Below are 23824 nucleotides of genomic sequence, written 5' to 3' on the forward strand. Positions count from 1 at the left end.
CATGGATGGAACTGGAGGGTATTATGCTAAGTGAAATAAGTCAGGCAGAGAAAGAAAGATACCATATGTTTTCACTCATATGTGGACCCTGAGAAACTTAAAAGAAAACCATGGGGGAAAGAAGGGGGAAAAAAAGTTACAGAGAGGGAAGGAGGCAAACCGTAAGAGACTCTTAAATACCTAGAACAAACTGAGGGTTGATGGGGGATGGGGGAGAGGGGAAACTGGGTGATGGGCATTGAGGAGGGCACCTGGTGGGATGAGCACTAGGTGTTGTATGGAAACCAATTTGACAATAAATTATATATATAAAAGAAACTAAAATTAGATAATCTGGGGTGCCTGGGTGGCTCATTCGGTTAAGTGTCTGATGTGGGCTCAGGTCATTATCTCACAGTTTGTGGGTTCAAGCCCCACATGGGCTCTGTGCTGACACAGAGCCTGGAGCCTGCTTCGAATTTTGTGTTTCCCTGTCTTTTTGTCCCTCCCCCACTCATGCTGTGTCTCTTGGTCTCTCTCAAACATAAATAAACATTTACAAAATTTAAATAAATAAATAAATAAATAAATAAATAAAATTATATAATCCATTTTCATCTATGGAACTAATAATTCTCCCTCCCACCCCTGTTCCCTATCCTCTCATTTGCCATTTTTCCAACAGGTATGCATTCCAATTAATTTCCTATTTATCCTTTCATACAATCTCATGCATATATAAAACAAAATATATGTTGTCTTTTTCTCTCCTTTTTAACCCAGTATGCCTACATAGTTTACTGAATATTCTTTTTGTTTAGTCAACAATATGTTTAGAGATTCTTCCATATCAATATATAAAACACTCATTTTTAAAAATATATTTTTTAAATGACATACTCATTGTTTCCATTTTTGTTGTATTAAATAATACAGCAGTGAAAACCCTTGCATTTACATCATTCTGTACATGGTCAAGCATATCTATGGGATGAATACTCTACAAATGGAATTGCTGGGTCAAAGGGCATATGCATTTGCAGTTTTGAGGAACATTATCAAATTTCCCTCCACGGGACTGGTGTCAATTTATACACTCACGAACAATGTATGACTGCCTGTTTCTCTGTGGCATCACCAGACTATATTTAAAATTATAATAATTCTTTGTGAGTACAGTAAAATGGGCTCTTATACAATGTTGGTGGAACTATACATTGTTACTTTTCTAGGGAAAATATACATCAGAAGGCCTAAAACATGTAAAACTTCAGTTAAAACAATTTCACTTCTAAGGAATTTATTCTAACGAAACAATCAGAGATCATAACAAGATTTATGTATAAGGATATCACAGTGTTATTTATAATAAGTCCAAATTTAAATAACTTAAAAGGTCAACATTAGAGACTGAGTAAAATAAATTCTACCTATAAAACAGAATACAATTCAACCACCAAAAAACAGCTTGCTTAGAAATATTTTCTAATGATATAGAAAAACTCTTATGATAAAATGTAAATATAGAAAAATAGTCAGAATTATCCCAACTAAAATGATCTTTAAAACAGTAAAAATATGAAAGTTTTTTTTATTAATTCAGTAACTTTTATTGGGTATTTATTTTGTGCCAAGCACTGAAAAGAAAGTTAATGGTGGCTGCCCCTAAGTGGTAGAATTATGGATGATTTTCCAACTACTTCAAATATTTCTGCTCTTTTCCATTTTTTTCACAATGGAAACAAATTGATTTTATAATAAGTAACCAATAAAAACAATAATAGAAGATAATAGGGCCCTGCCTACTTTTCCCTCATAGAGCAACAGGTTTCTTAATAATTGTAAAGTAAAAGTCAGATAGTATACTGCATTCAGGACATTTACAGATGTGTCTTCAAAGATGCCAACCCGCTAAGATCATTTACTGCAGGGGGCTTTTGGGTATGTATATCTCCCTAGGTGGCTCAGTCTCCCTCATAATGGCACTAGTAAACAAGAACATCTCAGCCACAACATCAGTTCTGTTCTTGGGTCCTAAGCAACAGCAGCCATGGAGAGATGAAGGTAGGGAGAACTCCAAGGTCTTCAGGCCCATTCAGGGTCCATAAGCAAGTTCAGAATCAGACTTTCACATACATCGTATGCAGTAGCATGTGTTTCGCAGGGCCTTCCTCAGAGCCAGTACCAAACCCCACTGACTGTCAACTGCCAATAGGATCAGAATTCAATAAACAAAATTCCTTGATTTTAATCTTATTATCACTTTCTGGAGTTTTATACTCACTTAAGAGGTGATATGAATTTGCATAGTATTACATTTTATTTTTTCAGACAGAATACTGTGCTTTACCACATTAACGTCTTTCAAACTCTGGCTTAAAATCAATTAAGTATTTTAATTCCCTGGAAATTGTTTTCTAATCCAAACAATTTCTTCTTTAAGATATATACAAAGGGACAATGTGAATTTCAAGTTGCTTCATAACCAAATTTTAGGCATTCTCAATATTTCTTTAAATGAGGACTTTTACATTAAAGAAGTAAGAGAGAAAAGAGGAGGGTTGGGAAGAAGGTAGTGTTTTTTCCTTAATCTCCCTTAATTTTTAGTCCCTTCTGTGCGCGCGCGCACACACACACACACACACACGCAGCATATTTATTTCTATCAAATAGTCCATGTTATAACATGAAAAACATATAATTCGAGCTGAAACATATCTAGTTAAATGATTACAGATATAAGAAATACAATCAATCCTACCAGAGGCGATAGTCTCTATTCATTTATCCATGAGACAGACTACCGAATTAGGCCGTAGGTGTTTTCCCATAGCAGGCAAACACTTCATCTACAATCAGGATGACATTGTACAGATAACATTCTCTTCTATTAACTATTAGGTACGGGGTGAAGCATCTGTTTGTTTGCATAATAAGAATTTCCTTTGCGATATCTAAATAGTTCTGGTATCTACACAGGACCACTGAACAAACATTTTGCATTTTAGTGCAGTACTTACTATAAGAGAAGTTTACACAGCCATCAATTGAACTGAATTAAATTCCTGTCCCAGAGGATTCTACTTTTTTATTTATGCACTACAAAGTTAGGCTACTATATGGGCAGTCAATCAAATAAATGTGCCTTTCTTAAAAAGATTGAATAAAAAAACATTAAAAAAGCAAAAAAGAAGAAGAAGAAGAAGAAGAAGAAGAAGAAGAAGAAGAAGAAAGGAAGGAAAAGAAAAGTTGAACTCATTCCATTTTGTTGAAAAAAAATAGTGCATTTAGTCAAGGCTAGATTTGAAATTTGAGCATCTCAGTGAGGATCAACTCATTAAATCCCTCTTTTTTTTGTTCCACATTGTTGGGGCTATTGTGTGCCTCAGGTTCAAGAAGCCCAAATATGAAATCAAATATTGAAGGATATTAAAAAGGTCCTCCTTAAAATTGGCTATTTGGTCCTGAAAAGGAAACTGAAAAAATACACTTTGCCAAAAGTGACCATTAGAGAAAGCCTATATCATTTTCATAGTATTAAAAATCTGTACAGATCATAGCTAAATGTTACTATTTTAAAATCTCTCATACTAAAAATAAAATTTGTGAGCCAGATGTCTAACACTGGTGAGATAAATCTCCTTTTACAAGAGTATACATAATGGCAAGAAAAGTGAAGAAGGAAAAATTATTTTTCATAACATTATTTCTCATATTTAAAAGGCAAACTGTAAAGAAAAGGGTAATTTTTAAATGTGAACATTTACAACGTCGCTCCTTATCAGGGAAATACAAATCAAAAACCACACTCAGATATCATCTCACGCCAGTCAGAGTGGCCAAAATGAACAAATCAGGAGACTATAGATGCTGGAGAGGATATGGAGAAACGGGAACCCTCTTGCACTGTTGGTGGGAATGCAAATTGGTGCAGCCGCTCTGGAAAGCAGTGTGGAGGTTCCTCAAAAAATTAAAAATAGACCTACCCTATGACCCAGCAATAGCACTGCTAGGAATTTATCCAAGGGATACAGGAGTACTGATGCATAGGGGCACTTGTACCCCAATGTTTATAGCAGCACTCTCAACAATAGCCAAATTATGGAAAGAGCCTAAATGTCCATCAACTGATGAATGGATAAAGAAATTGTGGTTTATATACACAATGGAGTACTACATGGCAATGAGAAAGAATGAAATATGGCCCTTTGTAGCAATGTGGATGGAACTGGAGAGTGTGATGCTAAGTGAAATAAGCCATACAGAGAAAGACAGATACCATATGTTTTCACTCTTGTGTGGATCCTGAGAAACTTAACAGAAACCCATGGGGGAGGGGAAGGAAAAAAAAAAGAGGTTAGAGTGGGAGAGAGCCAAAGCATAAGAGACTGTTAAAAACTGAGAACAAACTGAGGGTTGATGGGGGGTGGGAGGGAGGGCAGGGTGGGTGATGGGTATTGAGGAGGGCACCTTTTGGGATGAGTACTGGGTGTTGTATGGAAACCAATTTGACAATAAACTTCATATATTGAAAATAAAATAAAATAAATATATTTTAAAAATGTGAACATTTATCTGAGAGAAACATCCAAAAAAGAAAAAATAAAAATTTAGAAGGTATGACCTGATTCAAAAATGAAAATAAAGAATATAATTGATATGTCCTGCTTCAAAATAAGTTATATTTTATGCCACCTCTTTGGTCCTTAATATTTACTATGTAGTCTAGTAGTTACCTCTTAAGTAATTGCTTTTCTGATCTCAGAAATAATGCATGTTCAATATAGAAAATTTGGGAAATTAGAAAAGCGTGTTTCAAAAGTAAAAATCACCTGATTTCCTGAATCCTGTGAAAAGTATTAATGCTTTGGTAATATTCCTTCCAGTATTTTTTTCTACACACACATGTATTTTCAAATAAGTGTAATCAACCTGTACATGCTGTTTCATTTGCGATATTTTCAATTAATGTATGTTATGCAAAGAGTGTTTTCTTGCATCATTAAATATTCCTCAAAATATTATTTTAATGTCTTCACAGTATTCTAGCAATGCACATATATGCATTTGCAGTTTTGAGGGACATTATCAAATTTTCCTCCACGGGACTGGTGCCAATTTATACACCCATGAACAATGTATGAGACCGCCTGTTTCCCTATGGCTTCACCAGACGATATTTAAAATTATAATAATGCTTTGTATATTAAGGATATTTTCAATATTTTAGCTCTATAAATTGTACTGAAATTAACATCCTTGAACATGAATTTCTAGGCAAATCTAAAATTATTTCCTTAGGATAACTCCCAGAAAAAGAAACACTAGATATTATAGGGGTTTTAATGTGCATTTGCAAATTGCCCCCAAGAAAGATTATGTCAATTTCAATTCTATCAATTATATTCCATGTAACAGTGTGTGATAACCATATCAATGTGGAGTATAATTTTTAAAATTTTCCTAGTTCTATAAGTAAAAATAAGACATTTTGCATATCAAATTGTTGTCTGTGGTTCCCCCAAGGTAATGGATTAATAGGGAGAGAGTTGTGGAGACTTTAGCTTCTATTTTATATGCTCCTGTATTGTTTGACTTTTTAATAAGTATATATAGTGTTTGTAATTAAAAGTTAATAATGGCATTCCATTGTTATTATTGACTTACTAAGATTGAAATACTTTTCTATCTACCGGCCATTTGTACAGCTTCTTTATGAATTATCTGTGTCTTTTGCATAATTTTTATATTGTGGTATTTGTCTTATTTATTGATTTATAAGAGCTCTTTATATATTAAAAGCATTGTTTAAATGTCCCTTTATCCAAGATGTCTTCCCTGACCTTTCTAGAGAGCCCTCATTTCTGACAGAAACATGTACCCTTTACCCTTCCTTATTTTTCTCCATATCATCACCTAACATATATATTTATTTGTTTATCACTTGTCTGTGTGCATAAAATTATAAACTCAATGAAGACAGGGACTTTGTTTTGCTCACTCTTATATCCCCAGCACCTTGAATACTGACTAGCACATAGTAAACACTATATAAACATTTGTAGAAGTAATAAATACAGGTTCTTTTCTATATAAACTTAAAACATGTCCTCAGCTTACAGTTTATTTTTTCATTTGGCTTATTATTTTTTAGACATACAGACATTTCCAAATTTTAATAGAGCTGCTGGTATTTTTCTTTGTGTTTATTTCCATTGCTTTTATCCTCTGAAGTCCTGTGCTATTGACTTTACTGAGTTTTCATCTTAAAATTTTAACTCTTTAATCCATGTGGAATTTATTTTGTCATATAGTGGGAAATAAAAACTTATTTTTTCCAATAATCAATCACATAGCACCATTTAGCCAATAATCCTTACTTTTCCCATTGTTTTTTTTAAAATGTATTTAACTTCTCATCTTGTGTCCTCAACAATAACATAAGCTATGAGTAGGTACCATATATTTTCTCTATCCCTCAGAGCTGAGTTCAGAGCTGGTCAGTAAAGGATGATCTACAAATATTTGGTAGATGTATGAATGGGTGAATGTTTTCAAGCCAAAATATTTGTTTGAAAAGAACCTAATTACTAAATGGAAAGTCCATTCACTAAAGTCTAGAGGCAAACCATCATAGAGCAGTAAGATTCATCTAAAATAAATGAATACCTTTTAAGATCAGGGCATAACAACCACTGTAGAAACTCTTAAGTCACAAATCTTAATAACACTGACACCAAGCAAAAGGAATTGTATAGAATTGGCCCTGCCTTCAAGGAGCCCCTGAAAAATACTCTTTATGAGCTTAAAAGTAAAACAAAGCTTCCCAAGGGCTCCCCAACTGACCTCCCCTTCCCCAGAAATAGCAATTTATTCCCTGCAAGAAATAGATTGCTTTGTTACAGACAGTGCCCCAAATCCTGCTGAATGCCATCTGCCAGTCTCCAACATGTGTTGAGTTTAATAGTTTAGTAATTCTGGAATCAAATCTACTTTAAAAGAAAATCTACCTCATTTTTGACTCTCAGGCAAAACATCCACATGCCCTATATATATATATTGATTCTGTAGGTCTCAGCCTCCCATGGCCTGAGATTAAAAATAGCAACAACAAAAATACATGTTTTTTATTGAATTCTGGCTCTTTGCTGACTATCCAAAGCAAACAGCAAAATGAGCAAAGCCATGGTGAACTGCCCCTCATGCCAACAAATGCCACAAAGAGAATGACAATCAGTAAAATATGTTGTTAAGCATGAATAGTAGCTAAAATATTTATCTCTTGCAAGGTATTAAAATGAGAAAACTTTCAAAATGGAAACTTCAAGCACTTGCATTAGAAGTTGCATAATTTGGTTAGACTGATCTTAGAATGAAATAAAGAGCTGCTTATTTCCATAATGTTGGTCTTAAACAATATGAAAGTTTAGATAATTTATCATGATAAACAAAACAGTTCTCAAGGGTACCTAACTCAAAAGGAGATCTTGGTGACTTTCAGGTCTGTGAAATTTTAGGTAGCGTGATAATCAACGTAATTTATATTTAAGTGAAGTTGTGTTCTTCTGAAAGTTTTCTAGTTTTCCAGGAAAGGGGAGTGTATCTGCTACACATCCCTAGAACAAGTACAGACCAACTGAAGCAAGGTTAGTATACTCAATACTGTCTTTACGGCAGAACTCACATTGGACAGGAAGACCTATTTGAACGGGGAGGCTACTGAATTTTGACACACACACAACTCACATTAGACACAGAATATGTTGCCGTCATTTAAAAGCTAGAGGCTTATACTTATTGTGTCTCCTGTCATAGCTAAGTCCCTTACCCTCAATACCACCTACCGAGCAGCTGTTAATGATCACATGGACTCAAACCTTAATGCAGTCAGCTGTATGAATGAAGCCCTTCGACCCAATGCTATAAAATTCACAGAATTACAGTCAGAGCGGCAAAAGAACTTGGAAATATCCTGACCCAATCTCCTCACACAATTGTTCCAGGGTTGATGCAGTTTGGGATCTGTTTGGATTTTTCATAATTCTCCATGTCTTGAATTTTCCTTAGTAATAATAGATTTCAATAAACTAAAGCTCTTCTTTTATGAGGTTTTTAATTCTGTTTCATCTGTTTTGCTAGTGACCTCCTCCCCTGTCACAGAATTACAGATTTCTAGATTGTTATCTTTGGGAATACAGTGATTTGGGTGAGTCATACATTAGAGATAACTGCCCTGATTAGAGCTTGCTAGGCTCAGTGGGTGAGGAGAGACAGACAATGCAAATGTCACACATTCTTTGATCCCATACCTCCAAAAATGGCTCCATGCACAGCCACAAAACTTTACAGTTCTGGATTTTTCCCACCTTCCAATGTCTCTTCTTGAGGATACCAGATGATCAAATATGCAAAGACTGAATCCCCTGATGCCATTCCAACAGTGCCCAGCACCACGGTATTATGGCTTACTAGTTTTATAAAATTTTGCTTTCTCAGGTCACTCTACAAAGTATAGTTTTTGCAAAGCAGTTTAACTTTCTTCCCATTTCAGACATTTCCTTATTGTATTTCTTACTGCAACAAAGCATGTGGTTTTTTTTTCCCTTTCTAAAAAAATTACCAGTAGAGGCAAAATTTAAAAAGTGACCTAGAGGTATAAGGACATACATCCCATTAGCAAGCTCACAAGCCACACAGAAAATTGGTGTTTCGTATGTAGCATTTGAGATTTGTTTCTAAAGAGCCATAGCTATCAAATTGTTGTTCAATTTTAAAAAATCAGGCAAAATCCCATGAAAAAGCCCTTATTTAATGCTAATGCCATGATGTTCTCCCCTAAGGTCTTAGAAACAAACATTGCCATTAACATATGCCATCACTCGAAAGTCTATACTTGAGAAAATGGAAATGCACTAATTAAAGAAATGACCAGTATGGCAAAATCATAGTCAATGCCAGTCCTCTGAGTGCAGTGTACCTGTGTCCTGTGTCCTCACCATGGGCCTCTGTGCCTGTCAGCACAGAGGAGGAAATCAGTCTTCCAACAAGCCATTCACCATTACCTATAGCCAGATGCCTCTCCTTGTACCTGCATTTTCAGAGCCCCACATCCCTCAAACATGTCAAGTTTCAAATATGAATGTTAGCTTACAGACATCTTTAGTTGTAAAAATTAAAAAAAAAAGTTGCTTGAAGGTTAAGCCAACCCCTGTGAATACAGGCTGATCCCTGTTCATACATCTCACTTAGAAAAGATATCGTGTCATAGTTAAGTACCTGTACACATAAGCAGCCCAAATAAGATTTCCTCAAGCCAAATGAACTAAAGAGGAAGAAGAGGAGGGTTTGAAACAGAATTGTGTTCAAAGGCACAAAAAGAGAAACTGAGCCTCAGAAAATAATTTCCAAAGAATTGAAATTCCCCATAAAATTTTCTTAAGCTGGGTTACATGCACAGCAATGATTATTTGGCTGTTTCCTACTCAGAGTTCTCAATTATAAATAGTCCCCAGGAGATCTGTTGCTGGGCTATATCAAATTGGGGTGCTCTGGCCTATAAAGGCTCCATCACCACAGAGATGGAATAAGGGGATGAGAGAAGCAGATCATTCTCTCTCTGTCTCTCTCTCTCTCTCTCATACACACACACATACACACACACACACACACACACACACACACACACTCCCCTAAAGGGAGAGGGAGAGTCTGGTCTTTGGATTGAATTTATCTTCCTGCCAGCTTACACAGAGAATTCATTTTGTTCAGAAGATCAAACTACACATTCTGAGAAGAGGTGCCCCTCATGCTCTGGAGATCAGATTAAGAAATGAAAATAATCCAGAAAGCAAAGACCACTAAGACCAGTGGTAGTGGCAGAGACCGAGAGCACCTTGCCCCAGAACAGCAGCCAGATGGGGCCCAGTGGGAGAAGTCAAAAACTGGCCACTCTGGCACTCAGAGACTTAATGCAGGATCCGAAGACTATGCACATCAAGGCAGCACCTAAGAGTCTGACATGAAGAGATCCTGATGCTAGTGCATGAACACTGAGCTCAAGGAGAATGCAGACTTCACACCTGGCTTCTTGCCTGCTTCAATCCCAAACTGTCTGCTCAAAAGTAAAGGTAGCTACCTCTAATACCTGTACATCAATCTAACTCTCGCTCTCATTTTGTTCTTTCTGAAAAGTAATATTCTACCTCCCCCAAAGCTGAATTTAAAGGAAGTATCAGAGAGTTCTTTCATTTGCTGAAGTAGTTCCCAGTCTCTACTCAACCTGGGAGACAATTACTGACTTGGGGAGTTTTCAGAACCTGGATCAGCAAAGTGAGAGCCATCTCTTTCACAAGTGAGCTCAGGAATCTAAGACAAGAAGTACCAACAACATTCCTGATAGGCTTCAGTCCCTCCAGCCACAGAATGACAAAGAGTGGAGGGAGATGAATAGGATGGGAAGGGGGTAGCTGTAATCTTTAGTTTTTTGATTTTTGTTTTTTTTTTTTTTTTAATCTGGAACAAATAGGAAATATAGCATTTTTTTAAACACACAGAAGAGAAATAAAAATAGCAGAGAGGGAAGATGGCAGCATAGGAGGACGCTGGGCTCACCGTGCGTCCTGCTGATCACTTAGATTCCACCTACACCTGCCTAAAGAACCCAGAAAACCGCCAGAGGATTAGCAGAACGGAGTCTCCAGAGCCAAGCGCAGATGAGAGGCCCATGGAAGAGGGTAGGAAGGGCGGCGAGGCGGTGCGCGCTCCATGGACTGGCGGGAGGGAGCCAGGGTGGAGGGGCAGCTCGCCGGCCAAGCAGAGCCCTGAGTCTGGCTGGCAAAAGAGGAGGGGCCTGACGGACTGTGTTCCCACAGCAAGCGCAACTTAGCGTCTGGGAGGTCATATGTTAACAGCTCTGCTCAGAAAGCGGGAAGGCTGGAGGACAAAGGGAGGGAGAGTTGCTGAGCCCCCAGACGACAGAGCTCAGTTTGGTGGGGAACAAAGGCATTTGCCAGCGCCATCTCCCCCGCCCATCCCCCAGCCAAAATCCCAAAGGGAACCAGTTCCTGCCAGGGAACTTGCTCCCTCCACGGAAACACCCAACTCTGTGCTTCTGTGGAGCCAAACCTCTGGCAGCGGATCTGACTCCCTCCCACTGCCACAGGGCCCCTCCTGAAGTGGATCACCTAAGGAGAAGCGAGCTAAGCCTGCCCCTCCTGCCCCCGTGCACCTTGCCTACCCACCCCAGCTAATACGCCAGATCCCCAGCACCACAAGCCTGGCAGTGTGCAAATAGCCCAGATGGGCCACGCCACCCCACAGTGAATCCCACCCCTAGGAGAGGGGAAGAGAAAGCACACACCAGTCTGACTGTGGCCCCAGTGGTGGGCTGGGGGCAGACATCTGGTCTGACTGTGGCCCCGCCCACCAACTCCAGTTATACACCACAGCACAGGGGAAGTGCCCTGCAGGTCCTCACCACTCCAGGGACTATGCAAAATGACCAAACGGAAGAATTCCCCTCAGAAGAATCTCCAGGAAATAACAGCTAATGAACTGATCAAAAAGGATTTAAATAATACAACAGAAAGTGAATTTAGAATAATAGTCATAAAATTAATCGCTGGGCTTGAAAACAGTATAGAGGACAGCAGAGAATCTCTTGCTACAGAGATCAAGGGACTAAAGAACAGTCACGAGGAGCTGGAAAGCGCTTTAAACGAAATGCAAAACAAAATGGAAATGACGACAGCTCGGATTGAAGAGGCAGAGGAGAGAATAGGTGAACTAGAAGATAAAGTTATGGAGAAAGAGGAAGCTGAGAGAAACAGAGATAAAAAAAAAATCCAGGAGTATGAGGGGAAAATTAGAGAACTAAGTGATACACTAAAAAGAAATAATATACGCATAATTGGTATCCCAGAGGAGGAAGAGAGAGGGAAAGGTGCTGAAGGGGTACTTGAAAAAATTATAGCTGAGAACTTCCCTGAACTGGGGAAGGAAAAAGGCGTTGAAATCCAAGAGGCACAGAGAACTCCCTTCAGACGTAACTTGAATCGATCTTCTGCACGACATATCATAGTGAAACTGGCAAAATACAAGGATAAAGAGAAAATTCTGAAAGCAGTAAGGGATAAACGTGCCCTCACATATAAAGGGAGACCTATAAGACTCGTGACTGATCTCTCTTTTGAAATTTGGCAGGCCAGAAAGGATTGGCACGAGATCTTCAGTGTGCTAAACAGAAAAAATATGCAGCCGAGAATCCTTTATCCAGCAAGTCTGTCATTTAGAATAGAAGGAGAGATAAAGGTCTTCCCAAACAAACAAAAACTGAAGGAATTTGTCACCACGAAACCAGCCCTACAAGAGATCCTAAGGGGGATCCTGTGAGACAAAGTACCAGAGACATCACTACAAGCATAAAACATACAGACATCACAATGACTCTAAACCCATATCTTTCTATAATAACACTGAATGTAAATGGATTAAATGAGCCAACCAAAAGATATAGGGTATCAGAATGGATAAAAAAACAAGACCCATCTATTTGCTGTCTACAAGAGACTCATTTTAGATCTGAGGACACCTTTAGATTGAGAGTGAGGGGATGGAGAACTATTTATCATGCTACTGGAAGCCAAAAGAAAGCTGGAGTAGCCATACTTATATCAGACAAACTAGACTTTAAATTAAAGGCTGTAACAAGAGATGAAGAAGGGCATTATATAATAATTACAGGGTCTATCCATCAGGAAGAGCTAACAATTATAAATGTCTATGCGCCGAATAGCGGAGCCCCCAAATATATAAAACAATTACTCATAAAAAAAAGCAACCTTATTGATAAGAATGTGGTAATTGCAGGGGACTTTAACACCCCACTTACAGAAATGGATAGATCATCTAGACACACGGTCAATAAAGAAACAAGAGCCCTGAAGGATACATTGGATCAGATGGACTTGACAGATATATTTAGAACTCTGCATCCTAAAGCAACAGAATATACTTTCTTCTCGAGTGCACATGGAACATTCTTCAAGATAGATCATATACTGGGTCACAAAACAGCCCTTCATAAGTTTACAAGAATTTAAATTATACCATGCATACTTTCAGACCACAATGCTATGAAGCTTGAAATCAACCACAGGAAAAAGTCTGGAAAACCTCCAAAAGCATGGAGGTTAAAGAACACCCTACTAATGAATGAGTGGGTCAACCAGGCAATTAGAGAAGAAATTAAAAAATATATGGAAACAAACGAAAATGAAAATACCACAATCCAAACGCTTTGGGATGCAGCGAAGGCAGTCCTGAGAGGAAAATACATTGCAATCCAGGCCTATCTCAAGAAACAAGAAAAATCCCAAATACAAAATCTAACAGCACACCTAAAGGAAATAGAAGCAGAACAGCAAAGGCAGCCTAAACCCAGCAGAAGAAGAGAAATCATAAAGACCAGAGCAGAAATAAACAATATAGAATCTAAAAAAACTGTAGAGCAGATCAACGAAACCAAGAGTTGGTTTTTTGAAAAAATAAACAAAATTGACAAACCTCTAGCCAGGCTTCTCAAAAAGAAAAGGGAGATGACCCAAATAGATAAAATCATGAATGAAAATGGAATGATGACAACCAATCCCTCAGAGATACAAACAATTATCAGGGAATACTATGAAAAATTATATGCCAACAAATTGGACAACCTGGAAGAAATGGACAAACTCCTAAACTCCCACACTCTTCCAAAACTCAATCAGGAGGAAATAGAAAGCTTGAACAGACCCATAACCAGCGACGAAATTGAATCGGTTATCAAAAATCTCCCAACAAATAAGAGTCCAGGACCAGATGGCTTCCCAGGGGAGTTCTACCAGACGTTTAAAGCAGAGACAATACCTATCCTTCTCAAGCTACTCCAAGAAATAGAAAGGGAAGGAAAACTTCCAGACTCATTCTAGGAAGCCAGTATTACTTTGATTCCTAAACCAGACAGAGACCCAGTAAAAAAAGAGAACTACAGGCCAATATCCCTGATGAATATGGATGCAAAAATTCTCAATAAGATACTAGCAAATCGAATTCAATGGCATATAAAAAGAATTATTCACCATGATCAAGTGGGATTCATTCCCGGGATGCAGGGCTGGTTCAACATTCGCAAATCAATCAACGTGATACATCACATTAACAACAAAAAAAGAGAAGAACCATATGATCCTGTCAATCGATGCAGAAAAGGCCTTTGACAAAATCCAGCACCCTTTCTTAATAAAAACCCTTGAGAAAGTCGGGATAGAAGGAACATACTTAAACATCATAAAAGCCATTTATGAAAAGCCCACAGCTAACATCATCCTCAACGGGGAAAAACTGAGAGCTTTTTCCCTGAGATCAGGAACACGACAGGGGTGCCCACTCTCACCGCTGTTGTTTAACATAGTGCTGGAAGTTCTAGCATATGCAATCAGACAAAAAAGGAAATCAAAGGCATCAAAATTGGCAAAGATGAAGTCAAGCTTTCGCTTTTTGCAGATGACATGATATTATACATGGAAAATCTGATAGACTCCACCAAAAGTCTGCTAGAACTGATACATGAATTCAGCAACGTTGCAGGATACAAAATCAATGTACAGAAATCAGTTGCATTCTTATACACTAACAATGAAGCAACAGAAAGACAAATAAAGAAACTGATCCCATTCACAATTGCACCAAGAAGCATAAAATACCTAGGAATAAATCTAACCAAAGATGTAAAAGATCTGTATGCTGAAAACTATAGAAAGCTTATGAAGGTAATTGAAGAAGATATAAAGAAATGGAAAGACGTTCCATGCTGATGGATGGGAAGAATAAATATTGTCAAAATGTCAATACTACCCAAAGCTATCTACACATCCAATGCAATCCCAATCAAAATTGCACCAGCATTCTTCTCGAAACTAGAACAAGCAATCCTAAAATTCATATGGAACCACAAAAGGCCCCGAATAGCCAAAGTAATTTTGAAGAAGAAGACCAAAGCGGGAGGCATCACAATCCCAGACTTTAGCCCCTACTCCAAAGCTGTCATCATCAAGACAGCATGGTATTGGCACAAAAACAGACACATAGACCAATGGAATAGAATAGAAGCCCCAGAACTAGACCCACAAACGTATGGCCAACTAATCTTTGACAAAGCAGGAAAGAACATCCAATGGAAAAAAGACAGTCTCTTTAACAAATGGTGCTGGGAGAACTGGACAGCAACATGCAGAAGGTTGAAACTAGACCACTTTCTCACACCATTCACAAAAATAAACTCAAAATGGATAAAGGACCTGAATGTGAGACAGGAAACCATCAAAACCTTAGAGGAGAAAGCTGGAAAAGACCTCTCTGACCTCAGCCGTAGCAATCTCTTACTCGACACATCCCCAAAGGCAAGGGAATTAAAAGCAAAAATGAATTACTGGGACCTTATGAAGATAAAAAGCTTCTGCACAGCAAAGGAAACAACCAACAAAACTAAAAGGCAACCAACGGAATGGGAAAAGATATTTGCAAATGACATATCGGACAAAGGGCTAGTATCCAAAATCTGTACAGAGCTCACCAAACTCCACACCTGAAAAACAAATAACCCAGTGAAGAAATGGGCAGAAAACATGAATAGACACTTGTCTAAAGAAGACATCCGGATGGCCAACAGGCACATGAAAAGATGTTCAACGTCGCTCCTTATCAGGGAAATACAAATCAAAACCACACTCAGATATCACCTCACACCAGTCAGAGTGGCCAAAATGAACAAATCAGGAGACTATAGATGCTGGAGAGGATGTGGAGAAACGGGAACCCTCTTGCACTGTTGGTGGGAATGCAAATTGGTGCAGCCGCTCTGGAAAGCAGTGTGGAGGTTCCTCAGAAAATTCAAAATAGACCTACCCTATGACCCAGCAATAGCATTGCTAGGAATTTACCCAAGGGATACAGGAGTACTGATGCATAGGGGCACTTATACCCCAATGTTTATAGCAGCACTCTCAACAATAGCCAAATTATGGAAAGAGCCTAAATGTCCATCAACTGATGAATGGATAAAGAAATTGTGGTTTATATACACAATGGAATACTACGTGGCAATGAGAAAGAATGAAATCTGGCCATTTGTAGCAACGTGGATGGAACTGGAGAGTGTGATGCTAAGTGAAATAAGCCATACAGAGAAAGACAGATACCATATGTTTTCACTCTTGTGTGGATCCTGAGAAACGTAACAGAAACCCATGGGGGAGGAGAAGGAAAAAAAAAAGAGGTTAGAGTGGGAGAGACAAAGCATAAGAGACTCTTAAAAACTGAGAACAAACTGAGGGTTGATGGGGGGTGGGAGGGAGGGGAGGGTGGGTGATGGGTATTGAGGAGGGCACCTTTTGGGATGAGTACTGGGTGTTGTATGGAAACCAATTTGACAATAAATTTCATATATTATAAAAAAATAAAATAAAATAAATAAAAATAAATGTAAAAAAATAAAGTGAACTATGAAAATGGCAAAAAAAAAATAAAGACACAGAGGAACATTTTTTTTTAATTTTTAATTTTATTTTTGAGAGATAGATACAGAGCACAAGTGAGAAAGTAACACAGAGAGAGGGAGAGACAGAATGCGAAGCAGGCTGTAGGCTCTGAGCTGTCAGCACAGAGCCCAACTCAGGGCTCAAACCCAGGAACTGGGATCATGACCTGAGCCAAAGTCAGACGCTTAACTGACTGAGCCACCCAGGTATCCCAAAATGTAACATTTGTTAAATCTAGGTGATACGTATCTGTCTTCTCTGGACTCCACATATTTTAAATATTACATGGTGACATTTTTTTTAATTAAGTGAAATTCAACCAGGAAAGCCAAACAGTGAGAATTCAAGAGAATAATGAATTGGCCCACCTTTCAAAGATTTTGTAAATCTTGCCAATGTGAGGAATCTCACTTTAAGTAAACAAGATAGGTGAAAAATCTAGACTTAACAAAGGAAATCTCAGTCAGGAGTTGTTTATTCACATTACATGGGGGCTCTTTCTTTTATGAAAGAGTCCACCATAGGATTTCTATAAATATGGAATGCCATCACTGTCGTTAAAACAGGGTCTAATTTACAAAGCACTCGCTTGCTGCACAGCTTTTCAGGAACACAACTACCATTCAAAGGTACATCCACAGGTCCTCTTGTGACATCCAATCTGTTCTGTGACAGAATGCACTTGAAGCAGCACTTTGAAGCTGCTGTCAAGATAAATAGTCAGGTTTGACCCCAAATGTTGTGTGCTTAGTTGAGTCATTTGACCTCTCTGTAACTCCATTTTCATGATTAGAGTGAAAATACTGGTTCCTTTTCACATCTCTTCCAGGAGCTCTGTGGAGCTGTGTGGTTCTAGCCAATATTTTCAAGCAAAATGTTGAATGACATAACAAATGAGATGTCTGCATGGGAACCCAAGTTCCCGGAGTTGGCAGAGCTGTTCTTCAGGCAGCTGCAGTACTTTCCTCACCATTCCCTGGGGTGACACATGGAGGCGCTAGCAGCCTGGGTACACCCACTGTTAGTGGAGTGACCCTCACCATGCAGCCCACACAAAAACTACTCGTAACTACACAACAGCTAAAAAGGAAATGTAACTTGAGGAACATTTCCCTCTACAAACAACTGATCCTCTGGGACTTTCATTTCAAGCCTCTCAATTGTTCGAAGTAAATGAGGCTCACATTAAAGGCCAGCCAGTCACACATCAAGAAATTAAGCCTCCTCTCAGTAGGGGAAAATGGCCACTCCAGAGCCAGCCTCCTGCCTCTCACACACAGGCCTCTTGTACAAATGGTTTCATTTACCCACATCTGAGACACTTGATCCAGCCAAGCTTGGTCTCCCCTATGCCCTGGAAGCTGAGATACACAAGCAGAGGGTTCAGCATCTGAAATTCCAAACAGCCACTTCAGATCCACTGCAGCACCATAACTGAAAGATTCCAGCTTTGCCAGGAGGTGGCTTCACCCTTTTTTAACCCTCTAATTCCTAACAAGCAATTCTCCACAACCCTACCTTCAGCCTCTGGGCACAGTATACCAAAATCACAGCAAAGACTGGGGCGAAGATAGGGAAGGAGAGGTCTGCCGCTTTTCAGGCCTTATAAGTCTGACTGACAATCAAAAGAAAAACCAGGTAGGGCCACCAGGACCCAAAACAAGTGGTCCTCAAAAAGAAGAATTCCAAGGCCTCAGAGCCCTCTATGGAAAATGTCCTGCCTCCAGTCCTCTAGGGAGAGAAATCTCAGGATCATTAGCAAGTACTCTGGCTGAGCTCAACTTTAGTGAAGGTGTATGGGGAGAGACATGATCTCTAAGGTAACCAGTTAATTGCCAATAAGGAATGATAATAATAAATTAGCAAATACTGATGTAAACTAACTCAGTGCTGCAGCAGTTGCATGGAGACAACAGTGGAACGGTTTATTCTGGAACACATCTTACAAACAGATCCTCACTGGGAAACACACTGCCTCTGCTAGATCTGAATGGGCCAATAAGATACAATGTAGGCAGTGGATGGCCCTAGAATGTCTCCTAGTAGAAGCAGAGCCTTTGATTTTTAAAGAAAACTGGCTTGGGGCGCCTGGGTGGCGCAGTCGGTTAAGCGTCCGACTTCAGCCAGGTCACGATCTCGCGGTCCGTGAGTTCGAGCCCCGCGTCAGGCTCTGGGCTGATGGCTCAGAGCCTGGAGCCTGTTTCCGCTTCTGTGCCTCCCTCTCTCTCTGCCCCTCCCCCGTTCATGCTCTGTCTCTCTCTGTCCCAAAAATAAATAAAAAACGTTGAAAAAAAAAAATTTAAAGAAAACTGGCTTGAATACACTTGAAAAGATGTGGGCTATTTTCCATTGTTTCCTTCTACAACCTGAGGGTTACTTTAGACCCTTTAGAGGTAAGATTTAGATGGTTCCAAGACACTGTCGTTTCAAGGAAAGTAAAATAAAAGGTGCTCACTGAACAACTTGTTGCTTTGTTTTAATTGCAGGTGGTGTTTTGTGTCATTTCCTTGCTATCCAAACCAGCCTCATCATACATACCAATTTCCTAATGATTTCTGAATCTGACATCTGATAGGTTTGTGGCTGCTGTTTTAGTTCCTTAACCCAGAGTTCTACTCAAATCCCTGCAAATCCCTAATTTTAAAACTCTGTTTTAGGGACCAAAGCATACTGAGCTATTTATTTCTTCTTATTTTTCTTCAAAGCCTAACTGATGTCTTAGTTTCACTATTTGCACTAAGATAACATGCACTAAGACTTCCTATAAGATAACTGGAAGCATTCAATTTAGTTTGCCACATACATCCTTAGTCTGCAAACTCTTCCACTGCTACTCATGAAACCGTTCAGTGTTATAGTAGAGCACACACACCCTTAGGATGTCTCATATTGAAGATGCTACAGTTTCCTAGTGAATGGTAGAAAAACAGAGAGAACTCAAGATTGAGTTCGAAACCAAAATCTAAATTCCTATGCACATATGACTAGAATTCTGGAAGCTTTTGCCAAACTATCACTCTCTTAGAGTTGTCAGCCCAGAAATATTCAACATTAGAAAACCAAAGTTTTAAAATACCTCACCAAAGAGACTGGGTGTCTGGGCCATTTGACCACCACCACCCCAAAGGCAGGGAGGTCCCACCAAAGTCTCCATTTAGCAGTAAAAGAAATGAGTTGCATTTTCTTCCTCCAGCAATGACCATGGCTTGGGTGACAAAAAGGGTAATGCAGGGATGCTGGTGTACTTTCACTTTCCAGCATCCAAAGGCGCTCAATAGGCATGCCTCCATTCCATAAGATTGGAAGAAAAAATATTTGCCATAATAAGGAGAACCTAAAAATGCTGGAATATTTTTAGAAAAAAATCTTAGCAAATTGGCAAACCTATTATTATTCTCTCCCTCCATTCTTTTTCAATTTCTTTTCCCTCTTTCCACTCTCCTCCCACCACCATGCATTCACTTATGCATATACTAAATCTATGGACTAATTATACCAGGGTGCCAAGAAATTCAAATCTCACCTTTCAATTTAAGATATTTATGGGCTACCTGATATCACTAATTCTACAAAAGTCTTCTGTAAACAGCAAAGGCATCCTCCATTTTCGCTCTTCAAATTTGTGTCCAAAACCACAAAATCCACATAGCTGATTTCCTGACCAACATCAGAAGACCAGTAAACAATAATATGCCATTCTAGGCAAGATGGTCTCTGTGATACTAAAGGCTGAGTTCCAATTCCCTAGACCAGTACTCCGTTCCCTTTACCTTACCTACTAATCACTGCACTTAACATCATGTTCCCTTTGGTTTCGAGAACCAACAATACAGATGTGTATTACAGAGAGCCAACAGATGTGGCTAGGTTTGCACACTGATGTAAAAGTTACGCTCAAGTCAGCACCAAACCTCAGGAGTTCAACAGTAAGTCTACCTATAAATGATGGCAGGGCTGCCAAGGAAGAAGAAGGGGAGTACTAAGAAGTCTACGAAGTAACACGTGGTTAGAAACTCTCTTGTATTACATGCAGGGAAATCACTGGGTGATCTTAGCTCCCCAACCAGACTGAACTCTCTGAGGGCAGGTGCTGCATCTCATATTTATTTGGGATCCCCATGGTACCCGCCACACAGCTGAGCACATAGTGTATTTTCTAATAATTCTTACTGGTTTATTTGATTTAATGCCATGGTGATAAGGTGTGATGGAGTGCTTGCTGCAAGGGAAGAAGTTTTGACTCCTCTACAATGTCATCCATAAGCCTTGTAACTGACTGCAGCTAATGAAGGGAGTAGGTTTGTCACAAGGTAGCCCAGCAGAGAAACCTAATGTGCACTGCTTTGGTCCCAATCTTGAGAGTAATAATGTAATATATGCTCAGAAAAGAAATGTTATCCTGAATTGAATTGGCTTGTTTACTTGTCTGTCTCCCTGTAAACTCCCCAGGGTCAAAAATCAAGTGTTGTATTTTTGTATCCTGGACAAGTAGCACAGTGTCTAATACATTCTAAGTGTACAACAAATGTTCCTGGGTTTAATTAATGAAAAAATAAAATAAGAGTTTAATGGAATAATGTAAAGAAAAATGTAAGTGACATAAGATTTAATACAGAAATTTCTGCAGAATCTCATATTTTTCACATCTTAGCACTTATTCTGTGCTATAATTGCTTAATAAATGGTGGTTTCTTGGATGGATTAATTAATTAATTGGAAAATATAAAGAGAAGATAGGAAATATATCAGGATATTACTATCCTAGGAATGGAGACTATCCCATTGAACCCAATAGTAGCATAAATCATTCTATACTGCAAATCAACTATTGGTTTGCTTGTCCTGTCTGTTAGAATGTGCATTCCCTGAGACAATAGAACATCTTTTTCATATCTATAACACCAGAGCCTAGAGCAAAAAAAGTAGACCTTCAAGAAATATTAGTTGAATGTATGCATCAATCATTCTCACTCTTCAGGAGATTTCACTGTACCTAAGTATTCTACCTAGTCCACATTCAGGGTCTTCAGGTATGGAAAGAAAAGGAGAAGTGTTATTTTCCCCATGCATAACTTTGTGGCAGATCCAAGTTAAATGGCCTGATTCATGCTTAGCTGTGAGAGGGTCTCTCCTCTTTCTGAAAGGGTTTGTCAGTTGAACTTTCTAGGACTGCTTATTAGAAATACACACTTAACCTCACTGTGTCTAGTACACACTGCCTTGGCCCTTGACTAGTCCCACATATTACATCTGTATGATTTTGTTAAATAAGGAGAGCATGTGGCTTTGTGAGTTGGGGATAGGATCAGAATTCAGACTTTCAATGGCTTTTCGAAATAATTGAAGCATATTTTGTTTTATTCTGCCCATAGGAGAATCAAAAAAAGCACCAAGATCTTAGTGCATACACCATCATATGTCTCCTGCCCCCTCTAAATATCTCGTAACACCAGGGCTCATATTTCTCTAGTGCCTTGAATTGATTACATAAAAAATCACCAAGCCCTCAGATGATTATTCCTTTGTCTATCTCCACAAGCAATAGCAGTCAGCACCTGCACCCACAACCTTGCCATCTTTTACCTTCATCATTTAATGTCCAATATGAATAATACAACCACACCAATTTGTAGGTGTTATCTATATAAAGCCAACTTAAATTCCTCTTTAGTTACAGTGTCTATGGGGTCATGCTCAGGTGTGCAGGCCATTATAAATGATTTTCCAATTATTGTCTAATTAATACATCTATGATTCAAGGAACACCTATGTGTCAATATCTTATATTACACAATGTCATATTACTCCTTGGACCAATGTTGTATGGTAGATATTCCTGTTTTGTAGATGAGGAAAGAGACAGATTCCACACCAGATTCAAAATCATGTTCTACCTGATTCCACTACATAGCACTACCTCTCCCTCTCTATTGCTGAACTCCACAAGTAGTCCTCCAAAAAGTATAGACTTCTAGTTCCTAGTAGTATATACTGAAATCCATAATTATAATTGATCCTATACAGCATGATACTGGATTTTCAATAAATCCTTATTTATAGACTTATATATTGAAAATATTGGTGCTTTGTTGCTTACAGAATATCAGTTTCTCATTAAAAGCACTGCTGTTTGGTCCAATTAATTCTGATGAGAATTATTCTTCAGGAAACCAGGAAAAGCAATTGATTCAAGAAGTCCTAAGACCCTTTGCCCTATGAAATTGATACAAATACTATGAGGCCATTTTATATGCATCATAGCTTAAGTATATCAGGCTGAATTATTTCCCAGGCAGGAAGGTGTCACTGAAACAGAACTTGCCAGAGAGTCATAGAGCCCTGCTATCTAGTCTCTCCTCTCTCTCTCTCTCCCTTTCCCTGTCTCTCTCTCCTGCTCTTTGACTCTTTACCATCTCTCTTACCATCTCTGGACTTCTGTTTCACCATCTACTGATGGGCAATCTATCAAGATAACTATTTACAAGGATCAAAGGAGACAATGGTCATACAGGTGCTTCAAAAAATGTGGAAGTGTTCTTCAAATATACAGTATTCCTTTCATTAGTGGCCTGGAACGGGACATATACCTCCAAGTGCATAAAATTTCCAACCAAAAAGGGACTTAAGCAATTCATGGAAAAATGAAATCAACTTAAGAACTTTTAGCCCTCCACCCAGCCAGCCAGCCACCCACCATCATCCATGTTATCACCCTACTACCCTGAGATATTCCAATAGCCAGCAAACACTGGACTACATAATGTTTTAAAAATGCTTCCATTTGAAAACATTCATACCTGGTAAAGGAAAACAGAGCTAATTCAAATCATAGTTAATTTCTGAAATTTTCATTATTAGTGACAATTTCTACTTCCTCATTTGTCAAACGTCACTATAAGAACTACCAAGAAATGGCAGTGTTTTTAAAAATTATTTGTCTCCCTTTAAGTAGCCCATCCATATTCTTGGCAAAGCATGTATATGGCCAAATAAAAAGCAAAAGGGGGCTTCAGGAGGCTGAATCACTCTCATACTGGGAACTTGGCCCTTGAGCATTCTAAGGTTCACTTATCTTTAACAATACTTGTTGATTCTTTCTCAGCCACTTTAACTGAAATGCTACTGCCACTGGCTGGCAAACATATTGTATTTGCAACAGGTGGAGCAAATTCGTATTATGCCAGAATACCATACAGAGATTTCAAATGCTCAGACCCCTGGAGCTCCCACTCCCAACATCCACCCCTACAAAGGCTCCATATGTTGTGTTA

At 38.7% G+C, this 23824-nt stretch overlaps 1 protein-coding gene across 3 annotated transcripts in view; it reads right to left on the bottom strand.

Annotated features, from left to right (window-relative positions):
• PCDH19 (protocadherin 19) overlaps positions 1-23824 on the bottom strand; it is a 153995-nt gene that overhangs the window by 122243 nt on the left and 7928 nt on the right. The window lies entirely within an intron of this gene.

Source organism: Neofelis nebulosa, chromosome X (genome assembly GCF_028018385.1).
Source record: "Neofelis nebulosa isolate mNeoNeb1 chromosome X, mNeoNeb1.pri, whole genome shotgun sequence".
Taxonomy (NCBI): Eukaryota; Metazoa; Chordata; class Mammalia; order Carnivora; family Felidae; genus Neofelis; species Neofelis nebulosa.